Genomic DNA, 26,457 nt, shown 5'->3' with positions numbered 1-26,457 from the left:
TACGGTAGGTTCATTTATAGTTTTTTCTTTTTTTTTTTTTTTTTTTTTTTTTTTTTGTCTTTTTGAGACAGGGTATCTCTGTAGCCCGAGCAGCTGTCCTGGAACTCACTATGTAGACCAGGCTGGCCTTGAACTCACAAAGATCCACCTGCTTCTGCCTCCCAAGTGCTGGGATTAAAGGTGTGTGCCATCATGCCCGGCTCCATTTATGTCACACTGCTTTCTATAGGGGTTGCATAAATTTGTAATCCCACCAGCAGTGAATGAGCATTCCTCTTCCTCCATATCCTCGCCAGCATTTGGTATCATTTTTTCTCTTGATCTTAGCCACTCTGACTGGGGTAAGATGAAACCTTAAGGTGGTTTTAATTTGCATTTCCCTAATTACTAATGATGTTGAACACTTTTTAAGACTTTTTTAAGCCATCTTTATTTCTTCCTTTGAAAACTCTCTGTTTAGATCTTTAGCCCATCTTTTAATTGGGATATTTGTTTTCTTGATTCTTTGGTTTTTGAGTTCTTCATATATTCTGCATGTTAAACCTCTGTCAGATGTGTCACTGGTGATTTTTTTCCCACTCTGTGGATTTTCTCTTCATTTTCTTGAAGCTTTTTAGTTTAATGAGGTCCCACTTGTTGACTGTTGAACTTACTTTGTGAACAATGGGTGTTCTATTTAGAAAGTCCTTTCCTACACCCATATCTTGTAGGTTATTGCCAATGTTTTCTTCTAACAGTTTCAGAGTTTCTAGTTTCACATTGAGGTGTTTGATCCATTTGGAGTTGAATTATGTGCAAGGTGAAAGATAGGGATCTAGTTTCATTCGTCTATAGGTGGAGATCCAGTTTTGCCAGCACCATTTGTTGAAGATACTGTCATTCCTCCATTGTGTGTTCTTGGCACCTTTGTCAAATATCAGGTGGCTGAAATTGCGTGTTCTCAGGTTTGGGTCTTCAGTGATGTTCCATTGATCAATGTGTCTTTTTTTTTTTTTTGCCAGTATCATGTTGCTTTTATGACTATAGCTCTGTAGTACAGTTTGTGATCTGGCATAGTAATCCCCACAACATTGCTCTTTGTGCTCAGGATTGCTTTGGCTATCTGGGGTCTTTTGTGCTTCCATATGAATTTAAGGATTTTTTTTCTAATTCTGTGAAATATGTCATGGGGATTTTGATTGGGATTGCTCTGAATCTATATATTACTTTTGTTAGGATGGTCATTTTCACAATATTAATTCTTTCAATCCATGAGAATGGGAGGTCATCCATCTTCTGGTGTCTTCCCCCAGTCTCTCTCTTTAAAGATTCAAAATTTTCATTGTAGAGATCTTTGATACTGTCTGTCAAGGTTATTCCAAGATTGTTTTTGAGGCTATTGAGAATGGAAAAGTTTCCCTGTCCTCTTTCTCTGATTGCTTGTTATTGGTATATAGAAAGGCTACTGATTTTTTAGGTTAATTTTGTAACCTGTGACTTTACTGAAAGTGTCAATCAGTTCTAGGGGTTTTCTGGTCGAAGTTTTGGGATCTTTTAGGTATAGTATCATATCATCTGCTGCAAAGAGGGATAGTTTGACGTGTTCTTTTCCAATTAGTACTCTTTTAATTTTCTTGTTGTATTGCCCTCACAAGAGTTTCAAGCACTTTATTGAAAAGGAGTGGAGATAGTGGACATCCTTTTCTGGTTCCTGATTTTAATGGGAATGCTTCCAGTTTTTTTTTTTTTTTTCTGTTTAGAATGATGTTGGCTATGGGTTTGTTGTGCATAGCTTTAATTATGTTGAGGTATGTTCCCTCTAGCCCAGTTCCCTTTAGGGCTTTTATCATGAATGTATGTTAAATTTGGTAGTTCTCCCACTGTTTCTATCTTTTTGAATAGTATTGGTTAGAGATCTTCTTTAAATGTCTGGTAGAATTCTGTTGTAAATTCATCTGGTCCTGGGCTTTTTTTTTAGTTGGGAGGTTTTGTATTACTGTTTTGATTTCCTTATGTCTGTTTAAATTGTTGCTCTCTTTTTGGTTTAGCTTTGGTGGTTCCCATGAATTTAGGTATCCATCCTTTCCTTTTAGGTTTTGAAATTTAATAGAGTATATTCTTTAAAGTATTCATTCCCTTATACTGTTCTGGATCTTTTGGTTGTCTGTTGTGATGTTTCCCCTTTTATCTCTGATGGGTTTCTTGCAGACAACAAAAAGATGGATTTTGTTCCTTAATCCATTCAACTAGCCTGTGTCTTTTGACTGGGGAGTTCAGTCCATTGATATTTAAAGTTATTATTGAAAGATGAGCATTGGTTGCCATCATTTGATTACCGTTTGCATTCTTTGTCTAATTTTGTGTTTTCACAATTATATCTTCATTTAGTTTCTGTTGCCCCTGGAGTATAGCTGTTCCTTTCTCCATTCTTTATATTGCTTCAAGTATTCTTTGAAGGGCTGGTTTTATGGACATGTATTCTTTCAGCCTGTTTGTGTCATGGAATATTTCTCTTTCCCCTTCAACACTAATAGACATTTTTGCTGGGTAAGGTATGCTGGGTTGGCATCTACAGTCATTTAGAACTGGAAATACCTTGGTCCAGTCTCTTCTGGCTTTCAAAGTTTGCATTGAGAAGTCAGCTATAATTCTGATGTGTTTTCCTTTATACATGACTTGTTTTTATTTTGCAGCTTTCAGTATTCTCTCTTTGTTCTGTACATTAAGTATTTTTACTATAATATGTTGTGGGGAGTTTCTTTTCTGGTCCTTTCTATTTGGCATTCTATGTGCTTCTTGTATTTGTGTAGGGATGTCTTTCCTTAATTTCTGGAAATTCTCTTCTACAATCTTGTTTTAGATCTGGTCAATACCATTAACCTGAACTTCTTCTTCTTCTATGCCTATGATACGTAGATTGGTCTTTCATTGTGTCCCACATTTCCTGCATACTCCATTCCTGTATTTAAAATTTTTTTTTTCATAATATTTGCTTGAATGGTTCAATTCTTCAACTTTATCGACCGGTGTTGATATAGTTTTCCATTTCGTTCATTCTATTGGGAAGACTTTCTCCTGTTGTTTCAAATTGGCTTATTGAGTCTTTCACTTCCTTCTTCATTTCTGTCTGAATTTTCTTCAATGTTGCTATCTGTTTTGTGAATTCATTCACAAGTTTATCCCTACTTTCTCTCAGTTCTTTGGTTTATTTGTGTGTTCTTTAAATTCATTGAATTCCTTGATTATGTTTATCATTGTTCTTTTAAATCTGTGTCTTGGGTTATCTCTAGGGAATCCTCCTTGTAGAATTCTTCTATAGGAGTGGTGGTGTTTGGTGGGAACATAGTGGTTTGGTTTTCTGTGTTATTATTTTTGCTGTTGTGGTTTTGGCATGTGTATTTCTTTTGTTGTTTGTGATTCTGATATGAAACTCAAGCCTTCCTTTAAACAGGAAGGCTTCTGTAATTCCGATGGGCTTTCCTTTATATGTGACTTGTTTTTCTTTTGCAGCTTTCAGTATTCTCTTTGTTCTGTACATTTAGTGTTCTTACTGTAATATGCTGTGGGGAGTTTCTTTTCTGGTCCTTTCTATTGGGCTTACTAACAGAGCAGATGATGGCAGTGAGGACTTACCTACAAAGGTATGGGCACCCTTGGGCCTTTCTTTTCCCTACATCTCGGCTGCAGTTTCCTTAACCTACAGCCACCAGTCCAAGATGGTGAAGAAGTGTGCTCTCTGTCTCTGTCTCTGTCTCTGTCTCTGTCTCTGTCTCTCTCTCTCTCTCTCTCTCTCTCTCTCTCTCTCTGCTGCTGCTGCTGCTGCTATGTCTATTCTTAGTTCCCCCCAACCCCATACAGTTAAGGCTGGATGATTGGGTGGGAAGGGTAACTGTCTTCCTCTTCCCCTCCCTTCTTACAGAGAGTTTTAGGGTCCAACAAGTTTGGGGGTGGGGAGAAGCTAGAGAAGAAGACATCCATCTGTTGCTGATCATTTGGAGGACAAGCCTATCCAACACCAAGGCAACTTAGAGAAGGAAGAGTTTATTTGGGCTTAGGGTTTCAGAGGGATAAGAGTTCATCATGGTAAGGGAGACATGGCAGGATGCAGTCAGAGCAGAAAGGTAAGAGCTAAAATCTTCAAGCACACATGGGAAACAAAGCTATGAACTCTCAAAGCCCAGATATATTTGAGTTTACTGTTTTAACCACAGTGTGACACTAATTTCCCTAGTACTCCTGACTTCAAGAGCTTAAGTCATTTATTCAATAACCTTGGCAGTTGTTTGAAGGTATATGTGCTGGATAGCTTTAGTGTCAACTTGACACACCCGGGTTGAGGGAGCCTCAATTGGGGAATTGCCTCCATTGGACTGGCCTGTAGCCATGTCTGTGGGGCATCTTCTTGATTGTGAAGTGATGTGGGAGGGTCCAGCCCACTGTGGGTGCTGCCACCCCTGGGCAGGTGGGCCTGTGTTGCATAAGAAAGCAGGCTGAGCAGGGGCCAGGGCACCAAGCCAGTAAGCAGCATTCCTCCATGGCTCCTGCCTCCAGGTTCCTGTCTTGAGTTTCTATACTGGACTTTCCGATGAACTGTGACCTGGGAGATGTAAGCAGATAAACCCTTTCCTCCCCAAGTTGGTATTGGTCAGAGTGTTTTGTCACAGCAATGGAGAAACTAACTAGAACAGCATATCAAGTGTCAGATAACCTGGTACAGTAGTAAATACGTCAGAGTTCCTGACCTCCTGGGGCTTAATTCTTGAGGAGGATGTATGAAAGTAATTATAAAAGAAATGAAGTTAATTAGTGATAAGTGCTGCATGGCAAATTAAAGCAAGTGAGACTATACAGAACAACAGGAGGTGAGGGCGTGTCATTGAGGTATTTATTGTATATAAAGTGGTAAAAGGATGGTGTACACTATTTCCTGAAAGATAAAAATCTTGAGTGCCATAAATCTGAAGGCTGAAATCCTGAAAGATCAATATTTTAATGTCTAGAATATTGAAAATTACAGTCATAAAAGATTAAAATCCTGAATGTTGAAATGCCGAAAGTAGAAATTCCTCAAATGACAGTTCACATGAAAAAGTAAAGGCCACATGAGAAAACATACAGTTGAATTCATGGATGTTATCCATTGATGAAAAAATGGTTTAAAAATACCTTATTTAGATATTGGATGCATTGGCATTCATTGTAACTGGCAAAACTCCAGGAACTTTGCTTCTACTTGAAGAACCTAGAGGGAAAAAAGCTGACTAGTTTGGTGCATAGTAGATTAAGATGATAAACAGTAGTGTTGCCACTCAGTCATCTATAATGTGTCCATCATATTGTAGAATAATTTCAGAAAGAGAAACTCTATGTACAACCAAAATGTGATGTATACATGTAATGAAATACATTTCAGTAATAAAGAGGATGAATCTCAAATATGCCAAGTGAAACAAGCTGTATGTAAATGACATATTGCTTGCATTTGTATAAATATCCAGAACAGGCAAATGTTTAAAGATAGGATGTAATTTAGTGTTTAACTAGAGCTCTGTGGTAGAACTGGGGATCAACTGCAAATTTAATCAATTGATAAATACAGCAAAAATTACAAATAAGAGGTTCCTCCCCTTGTCCAATTCCATTGACAGGGGCATTGATCTTTTCTGAACCTCAGAATTGTGCTGAAAAATTGTCTCTTTCAATATTAAGCCTGTGTCAGCTTTCAGATGGCAATTGACACCAAAGGTTCTCCCGATTTTCAGAGGATTGGACTTGGACTGGAGCTATTCATTAGCTTTACTGTTTATTCACTTTGCCATCACAGATCTTCAGATAATTCAGCTCCCATAATTTCCTAATCAATTTTTTTTCTAGCAGCTCTCTCTCCTACCTATTGAATACAAACATATTTTGATATTTATTAATTGAGAGACTTTTTTAAACTTCTTGATTATTGTTACTACTGCTATTTTGGCCATGAGTACATAAATATCTCATTGAGTCTCTGTCTTTAATTCTTTTAGCTATAAACTGAGAATTGAGATAGCTGGATGACATGATAGTACCTTTTTCAGGAACTGCCACGCTATTTTCCCTAGGGATTGCACCATTTTACAGTGTAAGGATCCCAGTTTCTCTGCATCTTGACCAACACTTGTTATGTTCTGTGTTTTTTTTTTTTCACAATAACCGTCTAAATGAGTGAAAGGATATCTCATTTTGTTTTTTAAATTTATTTTCAATCGACAAGTAATTATTGTATTAGTCACTTATCTTCTTGCTGAGTCAAAATACTTGCCAAAAGTGACTTAAGGAAGAAATGATTCTTTCTGGTTCACAGTTCCAGGGTATAGTCCGTTATTGTCTGCAGGGAGCTTGAGGGAACAGAGAGTGATGAATGCTGTGCTCAGCTCACTATTTTGTGCTCAGGCTTATCTATTTTACAGTTACATAACCATAATCATTGTTTATACTCCTCAAAATGTATATGTATCAAAATCTACAGGTCTACAAATATTATTGTACATAGTTAATGAATTTGACTTTTAAAAGTAATTGATAGCCTTACAATAGCCCCAATCACAAATAAGTAAATAAAATCATGTTAGCATTTTATTGATAGCATGATGGCGCATGCTTATAATCATAGAACTCTGGAGTCTGAGGCAGGAGGTTCAGGAATTCCAGGTCAACCTGAGCTCTAAAATACAACAGAATGATCCTGTTGTTAAGTGTACTTTCTTATCAGCTCTCATATGTTTAAACATTTTGAAATAATGTTATATTGCTGATTTTTAAATGCATATTTCTAACTTGCCACTCAATGCTGTTGATGTCACATCTTTGCCTAATGTCTCATTATTTCTAGTACTATTATTTATCTCTTTTAAAATATTTTATTTATAATTTTTATTTTATATGTATGAGTGTATTGCCTCCATATATGTAAGTGCACCTGTGTCATGCAGTGCCCACGGACGTGAGAAGAAGGCGTTGGATATCCTGGAACTGTAGTTACAGATGGTTGTTAGCCACCATGTGGGTGCTGGGAATTGAACTCAGGTTCTCTGTATGAGTAGACAGTGCTCTTAATGGCTGAGCTATCTCTCCAGCCCCCATTTATCTCTTCTTATAAAAAACATTTTAATTGAACTTTTGCAATTTTCATACAATGTAATTTGATGCTATTTAGATCCCCTTCCCTACCACACCTCCCCATAAGGTATTCTCTCTCTATAGCAGCCTAAAAAGCCTGATTTGTGTCCCCAAATGTCCTTCAGTGTGGGTTCATCCATTGGACTTGGTTAGCCTGCCAAGAGTCCCATCCCTGTAAGAGATTGTCTCTCCTCCTCCCAGCAGCTATCAGTTTCCAAGGTTGGGTTGGGATTTCTTACCCACTTCCCTATGTCTATGCTGCAATTTTGTCTTGTTTCATTTTTTTTAAAGATTTTTAATATAAACAAGTTCATTTGGTATTTATTTTCCTGTACCTGGCTTAATTCACTTCATGTAATTTCCATTAGTTCTATCCATGTTGTTGTAAATGAAAAGCTTTTTCTTATTTCTAAAGGCTGTATAATATTGTGTTGTGTTATTTATCCATGGTTATTTATGTGTATGAAATATCTTGACTATTGTAATGTTGAAATGATCATGAGAATGCATACATTTCTCTGACATACCAAATTAAACTCTTTTAGGTATGTATATACTTTGAAAGAAGATTTCTAGATCATATTATATTTGTTTTTGAGGGACTTGCCTACATTTCTTAAAATGAATAATTCATAAACTCACCAAGAGTGTACAAAGGTTCTTTCCCACACCCTATCCAGTGCTTATTCATCTTTGATTGTGTATGTGTGCATTCAGGTGTATAGGTGGGTGAATGTGTATGCACTGGTCTCTCTCTCTCTCTCTCTCTCTCTCTCTCTCTCTCTCTCTCCCCTCTCCCCTCTCCCTCCCCCCTCTCTTTCTCTGCACGGGGAGGCCAGAGGTCAGTCATAGGTGTTGTCTTCAGGTGTCATCTACCTTGTTTTGTGAGACAGGGTCTCTCATTTGGTCTGAACTTGCCAAATAGATTAAGGTGGTGGGTCAGCAAGCCTCTGCCTGTCTTCACTTCCCCTGGGCTGGAATTATGATTGTGTGCAGCCCCATACCTAACTTTCCATTTTTAAAAACTGATAATGATTCCTACACATGTGATGGGATAATTCATTGTGGTTTTAATTTGCATTTTCCTGGTATTTAGAGATGCTAAAGTTTTGTTTTTTATGTATGTTGGCCAATGCGATTTCTCTTCCTTTGAGAAATGTCTGTTCAGATCTTTGCCAATTTTAAAACTGTGTTATTTGTTCACATGTTCTTGAAACGTTTGAGTATTTGTATAGACCACTGTGAGATGTAGATTCGGAAATATTTTTTCCCAACCTATAGGCAATCTCTCCACTCAGTTAATTGTTTTCTTTATGATGAACAACCTTTTTAGTTCAATGTAATGCATTTTTCTAGTTTTCTTTTTCCTTGTGTTTTTGAAATCTTATTCAAGAAATCATTGATCAAAACAAAGTTATGGAATTTTTCCTTAAGTTTTCTTCTAGTAGTAGCCTTACTGTTTTAAATTTTAAATTTAAATTACCTATTCATTTGAGTTCATTATTTTGCATATGATGTGAGTAAAAAAAGATTCAGTTTTACACGTAGATGTCCAGTTTTCTGAACAGAATTTATTAATGGAATTACCATTTCTTCATACTGTGTTTTTGGTGTCTTTGTCAAAAATCAAATTGATCTTAAACTTTTTAGTTTATTTTTGGGCTTTCTATTTTTATCATTGACCAATGTATTTGCAGTTATGGTAGCACAGTGTTTCAAAAAATGATTTAATTTTTAAAAACATACTTTATTCTTATTTTATGTGTATGAGTGTATTCCTGCATGCATGTAAGTGCACCCGTGTTGTGCAATCCCTGTGGAGGTTAGAAGAGGGCATCGGACTCCCCTGGAACTGGAGTTACAATTGTTGTTAGCTGCCATGTTGGTGCTGGGAATTGAACATAGGTCCTCTGAAAGAGCAGCCAGTGCTCTTAACCACTGAGCCATGTTCATGATGTACAATGTCATGTTATAATACATGAATACAGTGGGTGATGATGAAATCAGAGTAATTAGCATATGCATTTAAAATCCAGGTATAACTATTTTGAGCTATACAGTACATTACTGTAGAAAGCCATGAATTATTCCTCCTAACTTTAATGCTAACATTGCATCTGTTGATCACCCTCTCTTCATCTCTCTTTTTCCTGTTCTCCACAGTCTTTGGTAATCATTGTTCTATTTCCAATTTCTATTAGATCATTAATTTTAGATTTCATCTAAAAATGAAATCACGTATTTTTCTCTCTGTGTCTTAAATTTTACTCAACATAATATCTTCCATGTTGTTCCAAATGGCAGGATTTCATGCTGAACAATATTTCACATACACACACAAACACACACACACAAACACAAACACACACACACAAACACACACACTACATTTTCTTTTTCTGTTCATCTGTTGACTGATGTTTTGGTTAATGTCCTATCTTAATTATTGTAAATAGTGCACAACGAGCATGGGAGTGTAGGGGTGTTTTTGAAATACTGATTTTTATTTCCTCTTTGTATATACCCAATAGTGGGAATGCTGGATAGTATAGTATTTGTATCATTACATTTTATGAATTTGGGTAATAATAATGCCACATAATGAACATCTACTGTGTGTCAGGCTTTGTATGTTTGACACGAACTCATTTAAGAATCTTGCAGTGAATACACTATTTCTACTCCAACTTAACATATGAAAAACTTAAGGCTTGGAGAGGTTAAGTTGCTTTTCCAGCATTACATATCCAGGAAGATGCCCATATAGGAGTAGGAAAAAACACAATCATATTATTTTTTGTATTAGTCAGAGAAAAAAATGTAGCTGATTGAAATTAGACACTTTCCCCTTTTTCTGACTTTTAGGAAAAAATATTACCTATGTATTTTTCCTTTGATGCTAGGTGTTGAATCCAGAGCCTCATGAATGCTAAGCATGTGTTGTACTGCGGAGCTATACCCCTAGTGCCTCATTCATTTCTAATGTAATATATGTGTCAGAAAAGGATCAACCATGGTCTAGATTTATTTCTGATGAACAGAAATGGAGGAAGGAATTTCAATATCTATTATGAAATGGGCCTCCTAAAAGCACATTTTATCAATAGTACTACCATAAACATGGGAGTACAGAATTATAATAGTCAAGAAATGGAAGAAACCTAAATGCACATCAGCTGTTGAATGAATGGATAAAGGCAGTGTGGCACATGAACCTGAAAGTAGAATGGGGATTACCAAGGTCACAGAAGAGTACTGAGGTGAGAAAGGAGAATGGCTGATTAATGAATACTGAATTATAGTTAGACAGGGACAGGGTTCTGGTGTGCTATTGCATACCAGATAACAAAAAAATGAACTGCATATTTCAAAAAGCTAGAAGAAAAGATTTGAAAATTTCTACCATAAAGAAGTAAATATTTGTTGGCCTGAAGAGATGGCTCAGCAGTTAAGAGCATTAACTGCTCTTACAGAGGACCTGAGTTTGAGTCCCAGCACCCACATGGAGGCTAACTACAGTTCCAGGGGAATCCAACGCCCTCTTCTGACCTCTGTAGGCACTGAATGACATGGGTGCACTTACATACATGTGGGCAATACACTCATATACATAAAAATACTAAATAAAATATTAAAAAATAAATGTTTGAGAAGATATATTTGTTTAACCTAATTTTAATATTACACAGTGTATATATATAATCTCACAATATTTCATAATATCCCAATAATCTGCATATTTTCATGTATTGTTACAAAGTTTTTTAGATGGAGCTGCTGCGTGCTTATTGTTCTTACAGAGGACCTGCATTTAGTTGCCAATATGCACATGGTTGCTCACATTTGCCTGTAACTCCAGGTCCAGGGGATCTGGCATTTTCTTCTTGTGTCTTTGGGCTATTATATGAATGTAGTACACATAAACATTCTCTCTCTGTCTCTCTCTGTCTCTCTCTCTCTCTCTGTGTCTTTCTCACACACAATAATAAAATAAATCCTCTTAAAAATTAGATTTTAAGATGCATATTACATTTTAGGTGCTGTGATGAGACTGTGCTTAACCTCCTCACTTTTTCCTTGAAAAGAAGTCAAGTTGTAAAACTTGAAGTGGCTGAGTGGAAGAGTGAGGCACTGCTGCAGCACCAAACAAGAAGATTCATACCTATGAGCAGCCACGTCTTGTCTGAAGAAAACTCCCAGGCTGTGAGACTCCCAGGAGGCTGAGGCATGTGGATATCTGTGAGATCAAGGCCAGCCTGGTCTACATAGCAAGGTCCAGGACAAGCAGGGCTACATAGTGAGACCCCGTCAGAGACCCTGTCACAGAAATACAAAAAAGAAAGAAATGAGAGAATATGGCAGGGGTGTGCAATGTTGTTTCATTTTTTGATTAATTAATTAATTAACTTATTTTTTGGTCTTTTTGAGACAGGGTCTCCCTGTAGCCCCAGCTGGCTTGAAACTCACTATGTAGACCAGGCTGGCCTTGAACTCACAGAGATCCACCTGCCTCTGCCTTCTGAGTGCTGAGATTAAAGGCGTGCACCACCACGCCCGGTGATTTATTTATTTTTATTTTATGTGTATGTTATGCCTGCATGTGTGTAAGTGCACCCATGTTGTGCTATGCTGGAGGAGGACCGAAGAGGGCATTGGATCCCCTGGAACTGGAGTTAGAGACAGTTGTTAGCTGCCATGTGGGTACTGGGATTCAAACCTGGGTCTCCTGCAAGAACAGCCAGTGCTCTTAACCGCTGAGCCATCTCTCCAGCCCCACTTTTTTTGTTCCCTTATATCCAAATTAAATACCTTTTCGATATCCTGGTTAAGTATGTTTTCTGCTTTACAACTACATGGAGATACTGTTCAATCAACTGAAACATTTTGGTGGACTAGAAAGAACACAAATGGTGTGACTATAAATTACTTTGAACTAGTCTATAACTATTTCATTAAAGCAAGCAAATCACTTATTACTATAATAGAGAGTATTCAAATAGTGTATGACTATATAAAATCCTTATCATCTGTGCAATCTATGATTAAGTGCAATAAAAAAGAAGAGATGGCTTCAGGATGTTGGTGGCTGAAAACTATTTTTGTATTGTTCATTTACCCTGATGAATATTGAGTACACTCCTCATTTATAAGAAATTTCATGCATTAGTGTAAAACTTGGGATGAATAAATACTTTCTGAAAGGTATTTTTATTAGTATTCACTTTTTTTTCTACACATAGACATACAGACACAGACACAGACACAGACATACATACACACACACACACACACACACACACACACACACACACACACAGAGAACCAGGTGCCAAAACAAGTGCTGAGAGACTGCAAAGATCAAATCACACTTGGTCTCTGCTCTAATGGATCTCACAGTTTAGCGGAGGGAGGCAGATGGACTATAAATTACATAAATATACAATTACTGAATAAATGACCAGTTTAATGTAGACCATAAGATGTGTTACAAAGTGTAGTGGAAAAAGCTGACTAAAGGGAGATTGTTTAAGGTGGTGCAACATCTGTGAGGAAATAACAGGTGAGATCTGAATGATGAAAGTACACCTGCCAAGTGAAAGTTGAGAGGGAGGATATTGTCCCAGGAAGATTAAGTGCAAGCCATTCAGTTAAGAATGCATTTGGCATATTGGAGGACTTAAGTGTGGTAGAAAAAGAACAGAAAACACAAGAAAGACAGAAATGTAGGGATATGGAATTTGTAGTGAAATCTGTATTTATTAATGTATTTCTTCTGATTATAAATATTTAGTTTCAGTTTCATCTCACCCTTTAGAAGCTTTTTTTCTGATGGAAGTATTACACATAGTTTTGAATATATGCCTAAGACCTTTCAGGGTAAGGCAAATGCAATTTGTGTTTGAGCGTGTGCATATTTTCATAAAACAATATTTATGGAAATTTATACACATTTAAATTTCATATAATTCTTATGTTTCACAAACTATTCTTTTGAAACTTTTTATCACTAAAAATGCAAAACCAGGCCAGAGAGATGGCTTAGTAGGTAAAGGCACTTGTTGCCAAGTCTTACAATCTGAGTTCCATCCTTGGGATTCACATGGTCGAAGGAAAGAACTTACTTCCGCAAGTTGTGTGAACACACACACAGACACACACAGACACACACACACACACAAAACAAATGAAATAAAAATGTAAAACCATTATTAGCTTTCAGGAAGGACGAGAAAAGGTTATGAATTGAACTTAATCCAAACATTACAGTATAAAGAACAACTTTTGTTCTAACTTGTCAATTATTTCTCCCTTTTGCTGGGGAGAATGAATTCTTTTTCACTTTTTTATTGAATTATGATTCACATATAAAACTTTATTTTGTAGTATACAACATGAAGTTTTGATATATACATATTTTGTGAAATGATTACCCAAATCAAGTTAGTTAAAACAGCTATCATCTTGGGGACTGGAGAGATGGCTCAGCACGCACATCAAGTAGATCACAACTGCTTGTAACCCCAGCTTCAGGGCATCTGATGCCCTCTTCTGGCTTCTGGGCACTGTAGGCAGGTGCACAAACCCACATACAAATGCACATGTATAAACATAATTAAAAATAAAAATAAGGGGCTGGAGAGATGGCTCAGCAGTTTAGAGCACTGGGTCAATCCCCAGCATCCACATAGTGGCTAACAACCATTTGTAACTCCAGTTCCAGGGGAATCCTATGCTTTCTTCTGACTTCTGTGGGAATTGCACAACGTGGGTGCATTTAGATACATGAAGGCAACATACTCATACACATAAGATAATAAGCAAAATATTAAAAAATAAAAATAAATCTTTAAATAAAAAGATTAAAAATATCCATCATCTGATACAGTTGCTGTGTTTTTGTGATGGAGAATATTTAAGATCGACTGTCTTTGCACATTTCAGTTATCCATTTCAGCATAATTAACAGCAAACATAACAGTGTAATTAACAAACACAGCTATGAATATATGTACAAAATGCTGAAGCATTTATCCTAAGCATAGAGGTTGCATTGAAGATATGTCACTTAGGGTTAAGTGTCTCATAGACATTTATTCTCTGCATTTGATCAGTTTTCGAATGCTGCAATAGTCTCCATCTATTGCAAAAGGAAGCTTCTTTGATGAGGGATATGGGTAAAAAATCCCAGCCTAACCTAAGGAACTTTGGGCAACTGATAGCTTCTGGGGAAGTGAAACACAGAATCTTACAGGGATTGGACTCTTGGTGGGTCCATTGGATGGATCCACATTGAAGGACATTTGGGGACTGTAATATATATTGTATATTACATATATATGTATTGTGTATTACACACACATATATGTATGTATATATGTATGTATGTATGTATGTATGTATGTATATATGGCAGGGGGGAGGTCCAGAGAGGGAAGCAGATCTAAATACTAGATTGTGTGAAAAATCACAAGAATTCAATAAAATATGCTGATGCATCCAATTTTATAATACAAATGTTGTAGTGGCCCCCTGTTGTCCCTTAAGGCAATAGTGCTCTGCTCACTAACAGTTAACAGGCTCCAGGCACTTAACCCACTAAAAGTTAACAGACTTCTGGCTTTGATAATGCAGACTTGAAGAGGGGAGAACCTGTCCCCAGGATGCTGGTTAGACAGTTGTTACTGGGACAGGTTGTCTGCCCCTTCCTTGTCTCTGCATACATCAAAGGAGGTCTGTTACTGGGCCAGTTGCCATGGCCTTGGGTGCTCTGTGCTGTTTTCTTACTGTTATGATGGAGAGATTCCTATGTATTTTGCATTTCTTGAACACATCATATGTAAACTCTGTGTTTAACTTCCAACACTAAGCTTCCTAATAAAAGTTTTGAGGAGGCAGTAAAAAACTGATCCTGAGTGGAACAGCCGGAGTCTCCTGGTTTTATTCTCAGCTTTTTAGAACAGTTAACTGCAGGGCATCTACAAAATGTCATTAAATATGAAGATAAAGAGATAGAATTTGAAAAAATAGCAACGATAGTCTTCCACACCACTACATTTTTAAAAATGAGAAAATTATTTTGACAGACAAAGCAGTGCTCAACCACGCTATATCAAATGTCCTTAACAGGTATTTATAGAAAATTTGATTCAACAATTACAGATCATACATCCTTTATGCAGTACACGGGACATATTCTAAAGAGATCATATATTAGGTTACAAGACTAGTCTCAATTTAGACTCAGATTAAGAAAAAGAGAGAAGACTCAGATAAATGAAATTAGAAATGATAAAGGAATCATTACGATGGATAGAGCAAAACTGCAAAAGCTCCAAAGACACTGCTACAAATAACTAAATGTCAGTAAAAAGATAACCTAGAGGAAATGGATACACACAACCTACTGCAATATTACTATGAGCTCAAAGAAAACTTAAACAGAGGTGGGAAATGTCACCCAGTGGTAGACAATCACCTAGCTGGGTTCAATCCTGAGCAATGCAAAAACAACAAAAACAGAAATTATAATTCTAATAATAGGCCACGGTATGAATCAAGTGGGTTCTGAAATTGAGCACATGGGCCTGGTCATGGACTGCATGTGCTTTGATGAGCATGGGCTCTTGGCATTGAGTGCATGGGCCCATTGGGCCTTGACCATATGGCCTCCAGCATTGAGCATGGGCCAGACCATGGAGCTCATTGCCTCTGGTGTTGAGCGCATGGGTGTCGGCATGGGCTTTGGCCTGAAGCACAAGGCAGCTCCTATTGACTGAGTGGGCCAAACCATTAAGTGTATGGGCTCTGCCATTGAACGCATGGACCTAAGCATGGATCTCATGGTGCCAGCAGGCATGGGGGCTGGCCTGGAGTGCATGGGCCTGGTGATGGATCGCATGGCCACTGGCCTGGAGCACATGGCTGCCAACCACCTGGAACATGGGCCTCCAGTGCATGGGAGCCAACAGTCTTGAGCACATGGGCCTTGAGCAAATGGGTGCCAACAGCCTTGAGCGCGTGGGTTCAGCCATGGGTCTAGCCTTAGGCACTGGCATCGAGTGCATGGGCCTGGCCATACGTGGTGCTGGCAGTGCTAGCTTTGACTGCTCCATTGAGATGGAACAGGGCAACTTTGGAGGAAGCTTCGCAGGTTCCTTTGGTGGAACTGGAGGCCATGCTCCTGGAGTGGCCAGGAAAGCTTGTCAGATATTTGTGAGAAATCTCCCATTTGATTTTACATGGAAGATGCTAAATGACAAATTCAACGGATGTGGCCGTGTGCTGTACACCGACATCAAGATGGAGAATGAAAAGTCCAGGGTGTGCGGTATGGTTAAGTTTGAGTCTCCAGAGGTGGCTGAGAGAGCCTGCTGGATGATGAATGGCATGAAGCTAAGTGGCTGAGAGATTGATAGAAATGGTTAGGCAGTTGTCTTTTTTAAACATCAATACCAGACCTCTGAATTTGTATTTTTTTCTTGTCAACCATTTTAATTTGTTGGCTGGATGTATAAAGATGTTTAAAAAAATTCAGTTGCTTTTTGGGGTAATTTGAATTACTTTTTTTAATGACTGGGGTTCCATTTGACTGTTTGCATTGAGATTGCAATATTTTTTGTAGTTGTGGCATCTTGTTGACATCAAATATGACTTTGATAACAAATACCAGTTCCTGAAAGAAAAAAAAAAGAATTGATGAACCATCATCCCTGAGTTCCTGAAGTTGATTGACAAGAACCTATACTTGTTTTTCAAACCATTTGGCAATTGTGAGAAGCTGCTGGTCACAAAATGCACATCCAAGAAACTGCAGTCCTTTGGGCAACCCTTGGTTTGAGAGGGCCACGGGGACACTCACTGCTGGCAAGCCTGCCATATTTACAGCTTTTGTGTAAAAATACCATCCTAGGCACTGCATGTTCTATTGCCTTCTTTGATGAACTCCAAGTATGGTACTGTCATACTCAAGGTCATGGGGGTTGGTAAGACATCGAATCCAGAGTCAAACACATTAACAAAGTCATTCACAATGAGATGCCTCACCTTCTGTGCTTTGATGAAATAATTCTCATAGTTTTCTTTTAGTAAGAAAAAGTTTCCTGAAAGAATTCTTCCTCTTACATCATTGAACCCTTCTCATCTGGTTGCAGTATACATGGCTTCAGTAGACACATAGTGTCAGATATGTGACCAAATTATAGCCCATCAAATCTTGCCGTATTTGATGCCACTTCTGATGTGCACAACACATGGTAGCAGACAATTGAATAATAGGTGTGTGGCAGGGATGCTTCAATCACTTTGGCTTCCTCAGACTTAGAGGTCAGCAGTTTGGGACCAGAGAGATCATACTTCACTTGACAATTCTGGTACAAGATATTCCTTTGTAATTCCTATACAGAGGTTGTTCATATCTTTCAAATTAGGAATCTTGAATGGTTTGATAGGATCTTGTACTGTGGTTGAATCTTTGGGGTCATGTCCAGCCAGCACACCCGACACAATTGCTGTGTCGTCCATTCATGTGGTTAAGATTCCTGGCACATCCATTCAATTCACCAGGGGAATAAGGCCATGGTGAAAAACTAAGCCATAACTTGGTTTGCAAACAACAAGCCGACACTAGTCAGCAGGGTTTCTGGTTGATCCTAGAACCACAAAGCAGGTGCACACTGCCACAGTAGCTCTACTCCCGACCGAGCTTTCTCCAGTTATCAGTTATATTGGAAAATTCCTTCTCATCACAGGTCTTCTGCTGCTTCTTTTCTCTGTATTGCTTTGAATAACCCCAGGGGTTTTTTAACTGATCCAAATATGCCATCTGTCCTTCCAGATCCCATAGCAAACTCATCTAAATTTGTTTTTCCCATAAGTAGAGCTCCCTGAGCCAACAACTTCTGAACTACTGTAGCATTGTAAGGTGGTACATAACGTTTTAGCATATTTGATGCACATGTTCTTTCAATGCCAGATGTGCACTGAAGTTATCTTTCACTGCAATAGAAATTCCATCTAAATTTCCTGATCTAAATCAAAGCTGACTTTGCTTGTATCTTTTCTCTGATTGGCTTGCTTTAAGGCCACATCTTCTGATACAGTAATGCAAGCATTTAGAAACTTGGGTTATCTTGATCAAGAGACGTTTCTGACAGAGCTCTGTTGATGTAATTTGGCCTTGTTTCAGTGTTGTAGTCTGACCCAGCATAGTCCTTGGGTTCAGATGCCACCATGGGAGGATGGGGAGAAGTTGAAGTCAGCACCTGCTGCTGGTACTACATGGGCACAACCATCTTTGATAGTCCATATTTTCTTTCTTTTTTTTTTAGTCTTTTTGAGACAAGGTCTCCCTGTAGCCCAAGCTGTCCTGGAACTCACTGTGTAGACCAGGCTGGCCTTGAACTCACAGAGATCTGCCTGCCTCTGCCTCCCGAGTGCTGGGATTAAAGGCATGCGCCACCATGCTCGGCATCATATTTTCTTATTTAATGGATCCCCTTATTACTATATAGTTTCCTTGTCTGTCTCTTCTTGCAGTTTTCATATTGAAGTTTACTTTTTATGATATAACAATAGCTACTTCTGGGAGCAAAGAGATGGCTCAGCAGTTAAGTGTACTCACTGCTCTTACAGAGGAACTAGGTTTGGTTCCTAGCACCCACATGGCATCTAACAACCATCCATAATTTTAGTTTCAGGGGATACAGCGCCCTCTCCTGGCCTCTGTTGGCATTGCATGACATGGATGCACTTACATACATGGAGGCAAAACACTCATACACATAAAATTAAAAAAAATTAGAAAGAATAGCGACTTCTGCTTGCTCTTGATTTCTGTTTATATGGAACATCATTTTCACCATCTTGTTTCAATTTTTGAATTTACTAGGTAAGTGAGTCTTATAGGTACATCACTGAGTCTTGATTTTTTATTCATTTAGGCAGTCAGTATCATTTAATTGAAAATCATAGTTCAGTTAATTTCTAGATTCTTACATATATGCAAAGACTTAGGTCATTTTATCAAATTTCATCTAGTTCTGAATATTGTTTGCTTTATTCCCCTCTCTTGCTTTTCATCTTTGTTCTGTGGTGGCTTATTGTATTGATAAAGCTTGATTAATTTGTATTTCTCTTTTGTGTCCCTACTTTATCAGAGGTTTTTATAGTTTCATATCTTTTCTTTTTTAATTATTGTTTTTAAATTTTTATTATTTTTTATTTTATGTATATGAGTGTATTGCCTGCACCCATGTCACGCAGTGCCTGCGAAGGTGAGAAGAGGGCCTCAGATCCCCTGGAACTGGAGTTAGCTGCCATGTTGGTGCTGGGAATCGAACCTGGGTCCTCTGTAAGAGCAGTCAGTGCTCTTAACTGCTGAGCCATCTCTCCAGCTCCAGTTTCATGCATTTTCATAATTTTAATTACTGTCCTATGCCTCTGGTCCACATTTTATTTTTCATTTTTTATTTTATGTATATGAGTGTTTTGCCTGCATGTATATAAATGCACCACATATGTCCTGTGCTTGTAGAGGCCAGAAGAGGTTGTCAGATCCCCTGGAACTGGAGTCATGAATGGTTCTTAGCTGTTATGTGAGTACTGGGAATCAGACTTAAGTCCTCTGCAAGAGCAGACAGTGCTCTTAACCACTGAGCCTGACCATCATATGCCTCTGGATATGGAACTCACTTAAGCATATTTTGTATAGCCATTTTGGTGTTGAGAAATTCCTGTGGTTTTTACCTATCTAAACAATATTTACTCACTGTGATTTCTCAAGGATAGCTGTGTTGGATATAGTATTTTGGTTGACAGTTACTTTTTTCTTCATAACTCTGTGTATGCCACTGTGTCTCCTCCTGGCTTATAAGGTTTCTTTTGATAATTCTGATGGAGATCTAATGGTGGTTTTTAAAAAAATATAACTTAGTGCTTTTCTCTTACATTTTTCAGAAATTTCTCTATATCTTGTATTTCTGATAGTATGATTCTAACATGTTGGAGTGAGAATCTTTTCTGGTCAGAGCACATTTAGTTGGTATCCTATGGGCCTTGTATTCCTGGATGTTTACATCTTCCCCAAGATTAGGGAAGTTGTCTGTTACTAATTTTTGTGCAAGTTTTCTATGCGTTTAGTTTACCTTCTCCTACAAGTACCCCAGAATGTGAAAATTTATTATTCTAATAGTATTCTAAATTTCAAAGGCTGCCTTCATCCTTCTTTTTTCTTTTTGTTTTTTAATAACTTTTACTGAATTCACTCTATGACAATTTCACGCATGTGTAAAGTACATTCTGATCACTGTTACCCTTACTCTTTCTACTCCTACTTTACCTCTATTGCTTTCTTCCTCCCTACTAGTGCAGTTCCCACATTCTTTTTGTTTTTGTCTGATTGGTATTTCAAAATACCTATCATCTTCAGGGTCAGATATTACTTCTTCTACTTGATCTAGGCTCTTGTTGAGGCTTTCTCTGTATCTTTTATTTGTCTTACTGAGCTCTTTTAGAATAAGTTTTCAATTTTGTTTCTTAAAAAGTTTTACCATTGCAGAATATCTCACTCATAACATGCATTACCATCTTAATTTTCTGCACAATGTATTTGTATTTTTTAAATATACTGATCTTTTTCCTATCGTTTTAAATTCAATTTTATTTTTTGTTTTTGTTATATGATCTTTATACTGGTCTTGAATTATTTGTGTCACTCAGCCTGGCTTTGAACTTTTGATCCTCCTTTTATCCTTTTAAATTCTGTGATTATGTGTATTAGCCTCCACTCATGGCTTCCTTTACATTTTAGCAGCTTCATCTTATTTTATTTTATTTTATTTTATTTTATTTTATTTTATGTGTATGAATGTATATTGCCTGCGTATTTATAAGTGCACCCATGTTGTGCAATGCCCGCAAAGGTCAGAAGAGGGCATTGGATCCCCTGGGGTTACAGATGGCTGTTAGCTGCCATGTGGATGATGGAAAGTAAGCCCAAGTCCTCTGCAAGGGCAGCCAGTGTTCTTAACTGCTGAGCCAGCTCACCAGCCCCTCTTTTAAATTCTTTGTCAGGCATGTTTTTCAGGATCATTTTTCTTTGGAATCTTTTTAAAAAAAATATTTTATTTATTATTTTTATTTTATGTGTATGAGTGTATTGGCTGCATGTACATGAGTGCACCCGTGTCGTGCAGTACCGCGGAGGTCAGAAGAGGACTTCAGATTCCCCTGGAACTGGAGTTAAAGACGGTTCATAGCCGCCATGTGGGTGCTGGGAATCGAACCCGGGTCCTCTGCAAGAGCAACCACTGCTTTTAATCGCTGAGCCATCTCTCCAGCCCCTCTTTGGAATCTTTTTTAATTTTATGGAGTCTCTTTTTGAGAGTCTTCTTTTGGAACTGTCATGTGCTGTTTCACATTTCTTGTGCTCTGTGTTTAAATTTGCATATCTAGTGAATCAATTTTGTTTACCACTTTTATGGGATAGGCTTTGTCACTTGCTTCTCTTTGAAGATGTATCTTGGGTTGTCGGTTTGGTATGTGTTAGCTAGTTTATTGCTACTATAACTAATACCAGACATGTTCAAATTATAAAACAGAATATTTTGACTCACAATTTTAGAGACTGTAGTCCATTATTGTTTGCTTCCTGCTTTTGGATTGTGGCAATATATCATGGTGTGACTCTATAATGGAGTCAGCGACACTGCTCATGCCAGTGATGAAAAGTGAGGATAAGAGGAAGAAGGGGTTCACATATTCTCCCTCTGAAGGTAAAGTCCCTAATGACCTAAAGTCCTCTTAAAGTTTTTACCACCTCTCAACAATCCTGAACTGGGGAACCAAACCTTTAACACATAGACCTTTAGGGGGACACATAGGTTCAGTTTAATATAGAATGCAAGGTTGTGTTTGATTCCAGATTAGCACCAATAGTATATTGTGTGGCAGAGCCATGAAACTATTGTCAACACGGGGCATGCAGATGCTTTTTTGGCTCAGGAATGTATAGTGTGCACAGAAGTGGTCATAATGTGCCTTTTGAGTGACCAGGGACCTCAGGCGAGGGGACTGGGCAACAGGCATAGCCAGGAGGTGGTTGCGGGCCACCCCACCATGCCGCACCCAGGTGTGGTGTGCATGTTTGCATGTCTTCATGTTTGCGTGTGTACAAACCACAAAGATGTGTGCAAGCAACTGAAGGGACTCAACATTGACCTCTGTCCTCCACATAGCATGCACACATATGTGAATACAAATCTATGTATATATATGCACACAAAAGGAAATATTTGATTAATAAATGTATGAGTCAGAACAGAAAGGATATAAGTTTATGTTCTAAAGTACTATATTAGTCCTATAAACTTTATTTTAGCTCCTCCAAATAACCTCAGTTATAGTCACTACTACTTTGAAGACTTCATAAAGTGACTAATCTAATTTACAAAGCTTTTGCCAGGCGTGGTGGTGCACACCTTTAATCCCAAGATTTGGGAGGCAGAGTCAGGCAGATCTCTAGGAAATCAAGGCCAGACTGGTCTACATAGCAAGTTCCTGGTCAGCTGTGGCTAGACCCTGTGTAAAAAAGAAAAAAAAGAAAGAAATAAAGAAAAAACAACAAAAAGCAAACAAACATACAAAGCTTTCTTTTACGATATCTAATTTGATATTTCTATATAATTGCTGTGTGATAGATTCTATGTATTTGTCTTAACATGTCAGACAGAGAAAATCATAAACTACAAAGTTGTTGATATGAAAAGAAATATAGACTATGCATTTACCACAAGAGGACTGGTGTCCTGGAATAATGCAAGTAAAGAGAAAGTGATACAAAATGAGATTGGTGGGGTAAAAATAATTAGAATAGAAATGATTGTTTTTGGCCTTCTAAAACTAGTCAATCTGTTCTCTTCCCTTTCTTCCTTGATCCACTGAAAAGTTGAGCCTTTGCAAAAACCCTAGGTGGCATTTCAAGAGCATTGGGAAGCTTTTCAGAAAAGTCTTCTGATCAATGGGTGCTTAGTGCAGTGTGTTTCAAGAGCAAGAGAAGAGTCTTCCTCTGTTCTTTTTTCTTTTTTTGATTGAATTTTTGTGAATTTCATACAATATATTTTCATCATATTTAGACCCTCTCCCCTATCTTACAGGCCCTTTTCTGAATTTCATGAACTTTGTCATGTATGTTTAGGCCTATCGAGCCAAGTTTGTGTTCCCCAAAGTCCTTTGGTGTGTGTCCATCCACTGGAACCTTGTCTACCTGTCTAGCATCACACCCTTAAAGAAAATCAAGTCTCTCTTTCTCCCAGTAGTTATCAGTTGCCAATAGTTCCTCAGTTAAGATTGGGGCTTCTTTCCTACTTCCCTACTTCTATGCTGGGATTTTGTCTGGCCTGAGCTTGCATGGATCGTGTGCATGCTATCATCACTACTGTAAGTTCATTTGAGTAACTTCCTAGCTATCTGTAAAGCTCTGTTTCCTTGTGTTCATCAGTCACCTCTGGCTCTTAAAATCTTTCTTTCTCCTCATCTTGAAATAACAAGAATACATGTGAAAAAATTAAAGACCAGCATTACTCAACAGACTTTTATAATGCCACCTGCAGCCAGGGAACAAGTATGCAAACATAAGCCTTAGAGGGACATATCAAATCCAAACTATGCAAACATCTATGTTGCTTCAGGGTGAAATTAATGACAAATAATTTCAAATTAATAACAAGGAAGTTGCTCTAGTAGAGGCTTCCCTCTACTTTTAGTCCCTGTACACTTCTTCTTTTTCTGGTATTACATCATACTTGTGGTTAGATATGCTATAAAGAGGTTTGTTTAACTCACAATTCTGAAGGCTTAAGGACATGGAACTGGCATCAGTGTGACTGTGATGAGGATTTCATAAAAAATAGAATGAGAGTGACAGGAGTGTGCTCATGTACAGTGGGAAATATCGCATAGAAAGACAGGAAGCCAGAATAAGGAGGGAGGAGCCAGGCTTGGTTTTTAAAAATGACTGATAAGTACTAATTCAGGTCCACAAGAGCTACCCCAATTCCTTTCCAGAGCTGTGCCCTCACTCACCTAATCAGGGCCTTGCATTTTAAAGTTCCCACCACATCTTAACATTGTTATGCTGGAAATCAAGCTTTCAACACATGATCCTTAATGACATATTTATACCATATCTAAACCATAGAAGCACTGAGGAATGGACTCTTGTCCATTCTTGTTTGCTTATCTGTTTTCTGAGACAGAGTCTCAGTCTATAGCTCACTCACTATATAGCTTGGGTTGGCCTCTCAAACTTGTGGCAATCCTCCTTCCCTAGCCTCTCCAGTCCTGGGATTACAGGTATGAGTGAGTGACTATGCCTGACGCTGAACATACGGTTTTTAAAAAAATTATTTATTTATTATTTTTGTGTATGAGTGAATTGCCTGCATGTGTATAAATGCACCCATGTCTTACAATGCCCTCAGAAGGCGGTGTTGGATCCCCCAGAACTGGAGTTATGGGTGGTTGTTGTCCACCATGTGGGTGCTGGGAAGTGAACCCAGGTCCTCTGTAAGAGCAGCCAGTGCTTTTAACCACTGAGCCATCTCTCTAGCTCCTGAACATAGGCTTTTAACAAGTGGAATAATGAGAAAGTGTTCTAAGGAGAAAAACAAAACAAAACAAAAAAACGACAGCATAGACAAATGAATAGATTTTGAAAGTATAATGTTATTTAGGAAACATTTGTCAAATATGTCTTTGTTTAGTCTGACATCTTTGCTGCACAAGTAGAAGCCATTATTATAGGCTTGGGATGTATATTTGAATTGATCCATTTAACAACTGTGCTAACTATTCACTCTGTGACACATGCTACACTATGGGTTTTAACTGTATTATGCTTACCTTGCAATAACATGTGGCTCTGTCTTAAATTATTTCAGGAATATGCACACTATTTGCATAATGGATGTCCTATTTATTTTTCTATCGAGGTACCTTTTCCTCCATATCCTTACCAACATTTACCTTTTTCCTTTCATTTCCCTATTCCAACACAAGTGAGATGATATATCACCTTTGTTTTAATTTTTATGTCTTAAATTGATTATTACAGATTTTAAAACATTAAAGAGGGGACTGGAGAGATGGCTCAGCAGTTAAGAGCACTGGGTACTCTTGCAGAACACCTGGGTTCGATTCTTAGCACCTAAATGGCAGCTAACAACCATCTGTAACTCCAGTTTAAGAAGGAAGGGTTTATTTTCACTTACAGTTCCAGGGAGATACAGTCCATCATGGCAGGTAAGGCTTGGCAGCAGGATTATGAGGCAAGCTGGTCACATTGCATCAGCAGTCAAGTACAGAATGAGCAGGAAGTGGGGCCTGGTTGTAAAACCTCAAATGTCCTCCTCCCCCAGTTACTTCCTCCAGCAAGGTTCTACATCCTAAAAGCTCCACAAACTTCCCAAACACCATCACTTACCTGCAGGTAAAGTATTCAAAAGTTGCGGGTTCTCCTCAGGCCGGCTGTGAAGACCCTAATATGGATCGGGTCCCCTACCGATTAGGGGGCAAGAGGTGAGGAGTCACAACACACAGACTCCAGGAGTCGGGTAGAAGCAAGCACTAGGCGAGGTGCTGCAGGGTCCTTTAATGCAGGAGGGGGCACACCATATATTTCCCTTTTCTCTGCCCCCAAGTCCCTTTAGTCAGCATATCATTTTCTGATTGGTCCGCGCCACGCAGTCTGTCAGCAGTCGCTGGGCTTGCGAGCAGGGTATAGAGGCGTGGGCTCCTTTTGGCAGGCTATTTGCAGACCAAGAAGTGAAATAAATTCTCGCTGAATCCCAGGGCTCTGGGTCTGCGCCATCTTTGGAGGCCTCCTGCTACATTCAAACACATGGACGATGTTGACATTCAAATCACATCAGTGTATATCTTTAGTCCAGTTTTATACATTTTTACATGCCTACATATTAATTCTTCAGCTATGTATCATATGGTTTAATATGCAGAATCTTAAGATGCATAAGAGAAAATAGGCTGCCATGTTAATCTACATATTTTTTCCATATGTACTCTGACTTTTGCAATATAGCCATGTTAATATATAAAAATATAGTTCATTCCTCTGGTATTCAATTGTTAATCTATGCTATATTTTATCTATTTGTTTTCCTGTCATAGATAAAAGTTTTTAAAATTTACTATTACAGATATCGCACTTTAAGGTTTTATTTATTTATTTATTTTTCCATAATTGCTGTTTTCTTGAAAAATTGACACCAAAATAGGAGATTATTGTTTACAGCTTACAAAATCAAACAT

The 26,457-nt window shown here is 38.1% G+C and overlaps 1 protein-coding gene and 2 pseudogenes across 3 annotated transcripts in view; 2 read left to right on the top strand and 1 right to left on the bottom strand.

Moving 5' to 3' along the window:
* Positions 1-26,457, top strand: part of Klf8 (Kruppel like factor 8) — a 257,155-nt gene that overhangs the window by 27,647 nt on the left and 203,051 nt on the right. The gene's annotated exons all lie outside the window — the stretch shown is intronic.
* LOC103730953 lies at positions 4,082-16,539 on the top strand (annotated as a pseudogene).
* LOC103730952 lies at positions 16,574-18,340 on the bottom strand (annotated as a pseudogene).

This window comes from Nannospalax galili, unplaced genomic scaffold, assembly GCF_000622305.1.
Source record: "Nannospalax galili isolate Female #2095 unplaced genomic scaffold, S.galili_v1.0 scaffold994, whole genome shotgun sequence".
NCBI lineage: Eukaryota > Metazoa > Chordata > Mammalia > Rodentia > Spalacidae > Nannospalax > Nannospalax galili.
The sequence above is the reverse complement of the archived record's forward strand: the minus strand, read 5'-3'. Positions and strand labels throughout refer to the sequence as shown.